Source organism: Physeter macrocephalus, chromosome 18 (genome assembly GCF_002837175.3).
Source record: "Physeter macrocephalus isolate SW-GA chromosome 18, ASM283717v5, whole genome shotgun sequence".
In the NCBI taxonomy this organism is placed as follows: domain Eukaryota; kingdom Metazoa; phylum Chordata; class Mammalia; order Artiodactyla; family Physeteridae; genus Physeter; species Physeter macrocephalus.
Window position 1 is genome coordinate 99,845,350 of NC_041231.1, and position 8,216 is coordinate 99,853,565.

An 8,216-nucleotide genomic window follows, 5' to 3' on the forward strand; every position below is an offset into this window, starting at 1 on the left:
GCTCAAAACCCTACAAAGACTTCATCAAATGTTCATTGAGAGAAATGTTGGGATATGGAGATGAAAAACATAAAACAAAGTTCCTACCTTCATGGAGCTTATCAACTTCAACAGTCACCATCTATCTCAACCAAGAAATTATCTAGTTCAGAGTTTCTCCATCTCAGCACTATTAACATTTTGGTCTGGATAATTCTTTGTTTTGGAGGACTGTCTTGTGCATTGTAGGACATTAGCAGCACCCCTGGGCTCTACTCACTAGATGCCAGAAGCAGCCCCAAGTTGTGATGACCAAAAATGTCTTCAGATCTAGAGAATGAAAACACAATCTACATATATATTGGGAGAAAACATTTACAAAAGACATACCTGATAAAACTGTTACCCAAAATATGCAAAGAACTCTTAAAACTCAACAATAAGAAAACAAACTACCCAATTAAAAAATGGGCAAAAGACCTGGGCAGACACCTCACCAGAGAAGATATACAGATGGCAAATACGCATATGAAAAGATGCTCAGCACCATAATGCATTAAGAAATTACAAATTAAAATGACAATGAGATACCACTACAACCTATTAGAATGGCCAAAATCCAAAACGCTGACAACACCAAATGCTGATGAGAATATGGAGCAACCGGAACTCTCATTCATTGCTGGTGGGAGTGCAACATGATACAATCACTTTGGAAGACAGTTTGATGTTTAAAAAAAACCCTAACTATACTTTTACCATACGATCCAGCCATCATGTTCCTTGGTATATATTTACCTAAATGGGCTGAAAACTTCCGTCCACATAAAAACCTGCAAATGGATGTTTACAGCAGCTTTATTCATAATTGCCAAAACTTGGAAGTAACCAAGATGACCTTTGTTAGGTGAATCGATAAACTCTGGTTCATCCAGACAATGGCATATTACTCAATGCTAAAAAAAAATTAGCTATCAGACCATTAAAAGACACGGAGGAACCTTAAATGAATATTACCAAGTGAAAGAAGCCAATCTGAAAAGGCTATATACTGTATGATTCCAACTATATGACATTCTGGAAAAGGTAAAACTATGGAGACAGTAAAAAGTTCAGTGGTTTCCAGAGATTATGTAGGAGGAGGGATAAATTTGTGGGGCACAAAGGATTTTTAAGGCAGTGAAACTGTTCTGCATGACACTGTGGATCATATGTACAGTGGATACATATTATACCTTTGTCCAAACTCACAGAAAGTACCACACCAAGAGTGGACCTTAATGTAAACTATGGACTTTGGGTGATAATGATGTGTCAATGTAAGTTCATGGATTGTTAACAAATGTACCACTCTGGTGGGGGATCCTGATCCTACAAGAGGCTGTGCACATGTGGAGGTGTGGGGTATGTGGGAAGTCTCTGAGCTTTTCACTCAATTTTCCTGTGAACCTAAAACTGCTCGAAAAAACAAAGTCCATTAAAAAAATATAGTATGTTTAAAAAAAATGTCTCCAGACATTGCCAAGCAAATTTGCCTAGGGTGGAGAATCACTGATTTAGGTATAGACAAGTGAATAAATAGTGATTACAGACAGTGATCAGCTGATGAAGGAGATAAGCATGTGATACGTAGGTGGTCAAAGAAGGCTTCTCTGAGGCGAGAACAGATAGCTGAGACCTGAATTCTAGAATGAGTTCACCAAAGAGAGGGCAGGAGAGCAGGCATTCCGGGCGAAGGAAGAACACTTGCAAGGGTTCTGAGGCAGGAGAGAGGTTGGTATGACTGAGGTACTGAAAGAAGAACTGAGTGACTGTAGAACAGTGACAAATAGGGCAGCAGGAGACCAGGCCAGAGAGGTGGGCCTGAATCATATCCGGCTGAGCCTTTCCATCATGGTAGAGAACTGGGAATTTAAGCTGAGGGTGGTAGTAAGCCTGAGACAGTTTTAAGTAGGGGAATGACATTATCTTATCTTAAAAATGAGGGGTTTAAGTTGAACCCTTGGGTGAAGGTCAATTTTATGTCTCTGTGGCTAGGCTACGGTGCCCAGTGGTCTGGTCAATCACTAGTCTGGACGTTGCTATGAAGGTGTTTTGTAGATGTGATTAACATGCACAATGAGTTGACTCTAAGTAGATTACCCTCCATACAGTGGGTGAGCCTCATCCAATCCTTTGAAGGCCTTAAGAGGAAAAACTGAGGTTTCCTAGAGAGGAAGAAATTCTGCTTTAAGACTCAAACATAGAAATTCTGCCTGAGTTTCCAGACTGCTGGCCTGCCTGTAGATTGTGGACTCGCCAGTCCCCACATCTGCTAAAATTAAACCACTTTACACATCCATCTATATATCTCTACATCTCTATCTCTACTATCCTCTACCTCTATCACCTCTACCTCTATCCCTATCCCTATCCCTAACTCTGTCTTTCCTGTGGGTCCTGTTTATCTGATAAACCCTGACTGATAGGCTTGGCTACAATGAAGTTGTGGCCAATAATTTAATTTGATGACACCTCTGAGGACAAGGCCAGTGGTTTGTTCAGTCACCAAATTCCACTTGTCTCAGCAACTTGAATAGAAGCAGCTGACATTAAGGGCTGGATTCTGGGAAGGCCTGGGGGATCTAATATTTGATGGCTAGAGGCGTGTAACTCAGATGTTCAAAGTTCATAGACTTTGTGAGGTTGTGAGACAGCCATGTATCTTTGGGCCATGCCCCTCCCTCATCCACCTCGCTGAAGTGGGATTTTCCATATCAAGGCAGGTCTAAGGGAAACCAACTTCCAGCCTCAAAGCTGGTCCATGAAAGAGACTGGCAAACCTGCAGCATCACAGACTCATCTAACATCTAGTAATTTCAGCGGGTGGCTAGGCACAGTTGTTCCTTACACTGGGTCTGCGTTTACTTTAGGCGTGTGATCATTTATTTACCCATTCAGTCATTCAACGTATTTCTTCAGTATCTGGTAGTTTGGGGATTTTAGTTTAGGTCCTCAAGGGTCAGAGTAAACAGGAGAGAGACAGTCTCTAGTTTCTTAAAGCTTCATCCGAGTAAGGGTGATAGGTAGAAAAGAAGTAAACTGAAAAGACAAACAAAATGATTGCAAGTTGTGCTAAGTGCTGCAAGTGAAGCAAAAGAGAGGCTGGGATAGGGGTGTGCATAAAGAGCGGTCAGGGAGGGCTTCCCTGGTGGTGCAGTGGTTGAGAGTCCGCCTGCCGATGCAGGGGACACGGGTTCGTGCCCCGGTCCGGGAAGATCCCACATGCCGCGGAGCGGCTGGGCTCGTGAGCCATGGCCGCTGAGCCTGCGCGTCCGGAGCCTGTGCTCCGCAACAGGAGAGGCCACAACAGTGAGAGGCCCGCGTACCGCAAAAAAAAAAAAAGAGCAGTCAGGGAGGGCATCTTCAATACATAAGTAGAAATCTAGAAAACAGGAAGGGATCATCCACGTGAAGGGTTGAGGAAGCATTCCAGGCAGAAGGAGTAGGATTAGAAAGCATCCAAGGGAGGAAGCAGCTTGTCACAGTGAAGGGTCTTGTGGAAATAAACAAAGACCAACCAAAAGACAAGCGAAGGCCAGGCCGTTTATTCAGAGCTGGCTATAGCCAGGCAGTCAGCCATTGTCACTTACATTTTGGCAGAGATTCAAAGGCTATCAGTTATTAACAAGTCTTGGTTGTTTTGGTCTGCCTGTTGAGGGATTATTGTTTGGTTTCCTGGATCAGTTGTTCTGATCCAGAGAGTGGTCTGACTTCCTACCAGTCTGATTTACAGATAGCAGGCTGGCTTCCTGGGCTGGTTACTGCAGGCTGTGGGTCAGAGTTCTATTTTTATACAGGGTCTGGCTGTTACCCATTTGTATATTCCGTCTCTCAGTCTGAACGCACATGAGTGTACTGGGGCATCCAGAGTGTGGGAAAGGGGCTGCTGATGAGACTGGGGAGGTGGCAGGGCCCAGATCACACAGAGCCTTGTAAACCATGAGGGGGCTGGATTTCCTTCTAATGTAATGGAGAACCACTGAAGGGTTTTGAATAGAGGAGTGAGGTGACTGGATGTATGTTTTAAAAGGAACACTTTTGCTGCTGTGTGCTTCACAGATTGGAGAGGGGGACGTACAGAGAACAGGAGACTGTTGTAAGAATTCAGGGCTAAGACGATGGTGATGGTGCCTCTGTAGCATAAGTTATTTGTGGCCAGGAATCTTTTCTGAGCTGCAGTTATCATCTGGATATAATTTAGCTACCTGACTCTCTCCTACGGAGAGTGATGGACAGAGCTAAACAAGGGTTGAGAGTCAGGTTAACTTGATGGTTATACTTTCTACTGTAAATTAATGAGTTGGCTTTGTAATGTACACATAAATATGACATGGTTTACTCAGTACGAATCAGTTGTGAATCACCATGGGTGCACTGATAAAATTATTTCTAGACCCAGTAAGTGAGGAGCAGACATGGCGGCTACACTGAGTTCCTAACACACTCTCTGGGCAGCCATTTGACTTCCCAAGAGGAGGCTGTATCTATTCCTGTATCATTTCTATCTTTAAATCACACAAATAATAATTATTTCTATCAATCTTCAGCTTGTTTGGTATTTCCATCCCTTCAAAATATGTCTGGACATGATTATGCGAGCTTGTTTACCTATTCATTTATTGAAAAACCACTGCATGCCAGGTACCAGGTGAGGCACCGAGAATATAGAAGTGAATGAGGTAGACACAGTTCCTGCCCTCTTTGAATCTATATGGTGGGGAATATGTACATTAAACAGGCATGTATTTGAATGAACATATAATTACACATTTCTGTAAGCACTGTGAAGAAAAAGATCAGAGGCCAAAATGGTGGAGGGGGGGTTAATTTAGATTGTGTGGTCAGGGAAACATCTGTTGGTAAATATCATTTAAGTTGAGGCCTGAATGGTGAGAAGTAATCAATCCGGCAACAATTTGGGGAAGGAGAGCATGAGGGCCCTGAGGAGGGATGCAGAGAGAGAAAGGAAGCAAGACTGGCTTAGTGAACAAGGAGAGAGACTTACAATGAAGATGGACGGGTGGGGGAGGGGAGCAATGGCAAGTATCTGCTGTCTTGAAGGTCACAGCAGGGCAGCCCTGGTAGGTAAGGAGTCCTAAACAGAAAGGGACAGGACTATTTAAGTTTTTAAAGGATCACCCTAGTTGCTATGTGGATGGGTTGGTAGGACAGGAGTGCAGGCTGGGGAATGGTTAAGAGGTCATTGCAGTTGTCCTGGATAGTGGTGACACCGGGGTGATGGCACTGAAGGTAAAACACAGAGAGGAGATTTGAAACCTATTTTGGATGTTGAATTGATGGGATTATGTTTCTTGTAGTAATGAATTGGATGTGGCAGTGAGAGAGGGGAAATATCAAAAATGACTTCTAGTTTCTGGTTTGAACAACTGGTTGATGGTTGGAAAATTATGTTTCTATATTTCCTCCATAGGTTTACTTACATTATCAGAACTCAAACAATTGTTTTCAAATGGTGTACCTCATAGCTTCATCATTCATTCACGGCTTCTCAAGTATCTCCTCTAACTTTGTTTTGGTTGTATAGTCTTACTCTCTTTCATATTACCCAATAGTTTTTTTTACACCTGGCTCTGTAGACCTTATATCTTTTTTTTTTCTTCTTTATTCATCCTAACATTTATTTCCATTAAGTATAAGAAATACATTCAAATGAGTAAGTTTGTTTTGCTGTTACCATTCTAATTTAGTGAACTCTAAGAGTGAGGCTGTACTGGTCCCCTGAGTATACTGTGTGAACAGCTAGGCTATTAACTATAGCTGGGGAGATTCCTGACCTTCTTCCTGATCTCATCCTCTGAAATAAAGATGCAAAAATATTCCTTCTAACAACTCATCTGACCTATAGCTCAATGAGTTGTGTTTAGGAGGAAATCATTCACATTCCCAACCTTTACTAAGAAAATCTATGCTTAGGTTAATCTCAGGAATATATATTTTTGGTTGAATATTCTACTTCTGGCCCATTTTTTTTTTCTTTTACGTGTGACTTTAAAAGTTGGACAAAATAACTATATTTACATTAAGCTGCTCTAAATCTTATGGAAGCTTATTTTTTCACTTTATATTTTTAGCTACATATGTCATAAATGAATATATTCCCAATGTAGAAATTCAAACCAATAATTATATGAAAGAGCTACAGGTAAAATATGTACATTCTCTTTCATCTATCTATCTAACTATCTATCCTCTATCATACTCTTATCGATTGCTATGCAACCTGCTGCTACTCATAAAATGTCTTGAAGATCTTTCCATGTTTATACATCAACACTACCTCCCAATGTAGAAATTCAAACCAATAATTATATGAACTACATACAGGTAAAATATGTACATTCTCTTTCATCTATCTATCTATCTATCCTCTATCATACTCTTATCGATTGCTATGCAACCTGCTGCTACTCATAAAATGTCTTGAAGATCTTTCCATGTTTATACATCAACACTACCTCATTCTTTTTTAATAATTGGAAAGCATTTCAATGTCTGCATGTTCTATTATTTTTTAACCATTCCCCTTTTAAAGGATGTTACGACAGTTTCCAAGGTTTTGCTGTTACAAATAATTCAAATGTTCTTTTGTATACATGTTTCTTGTGTACACATTTATTTTTGATAGGTTCATAGAAATTAAATTGTTGAGTCAAAAGATATGGGCATTTCATTACACCAACGGTCTATGTGAGTTCTTGACTTCACATCTGTCTAACCATCAACACTGGGTATTAATAGTCTTCAAAAATATTTGCCAATTTTGTGAAGATAAACCATTATTGTTTAAATTTTTATTAATTTCTTTATTTAAGGGGTTGAGCATATATTTTTGCCATATCCTTTTTTTGTAAATTGCCAGTCATATTCTTTTCCCACTTTTCTATTGAGTTGTCTTTTTGTTTACTTATTGGAACTTGATATATTTTATATTCTAATTCATCATTTTTATACATGTAAATGTTTTCTAGCCTGTCCCAATTCTTTAGTTTGTTTATGGTATCTTTTATCATGCAAAATTTTTAAGTTTTATGAAATTAAATCTTTCAAATTTTCCCTTTAGAGCATATAGATTTTCTATCCTGTGTAGAAAGGTCTTCTCTCATATTTTATATTAATATTTTTATAGATTAAAAAAGTTAACTCTTTATTAAATCTGGAAATCTATTTTTGTACATGAAGTTGCTTAGAGAACTAATTCCTGTCTCTAAAACATGTAGGCATTTAAATATTTGTTGAATGAATAAATAAGCCTAATTTTTTCCCAAATGGATTCTAATAACTCAGTGGAAATTACTGACTAAATAACCTTTTCTTCACCAGATTAAAATATCATCAGTATCGTACACTACATTCTCATGGATGGATGAATCTGTTTCTGGTCTTTTATCACGTCCATTGATCTCTTCTTGTCACACCACTTCTTATCACACCACTTTAATTACTACTGATTTAAAGTTTGTTTTTATATATGTTAGAGCAAGTTATTAAAATTTCCTTAGATATTCTTGCATAGTTTATCTTCTGGATGAACTTTAGAATTAGCTTATGAATCCCCATAAAATTCTGTTGGGATTTTTTTTATTTGAAACACATAGAATTTGTAGATTAATTTGAAATATGTTTATTCTTTATTACTCTTGTCATAATACCATCATTATAATTAGAGATGTTTGGTCCTAATTTCTGGAAAAATAAGAATTCTTGTCTTAATATTGGTGATTAAGAATTACTTAAAATAAGTGGAAATATATACATGTGTGTGCGTGTGTGTGTACTCTGCATCTTTAAATGTCTCTTAGTATGGTGTTTGGCACTGAGAGGTCATTCAATAAATATTTGTTAAATGAATGTCATTATCATTTAAAATCTGTAAACTTCTACAACTATGTCATTTTTCTAGCTTTTAAAACTAGAATGATTTCAGACTTACAAAAAATTTGCAAAGAGTTTCTATATATCAATACCTTTGCCCAGCTTCTATAAGCATTTTACATAACCATAGTACAATTATTGAAAGGAGGAAATAACATTGATACAGTACAATGAACTACTTCACAAGCTACAAGTATTGAAAGGAGGAAATAACATTGATACAGTACAATGAACTACTTCACAAGCCTTATTCAAATCTCACCAGTTTTTCCACTCATGTCAGTTTGGGGTCCAGGATTCAA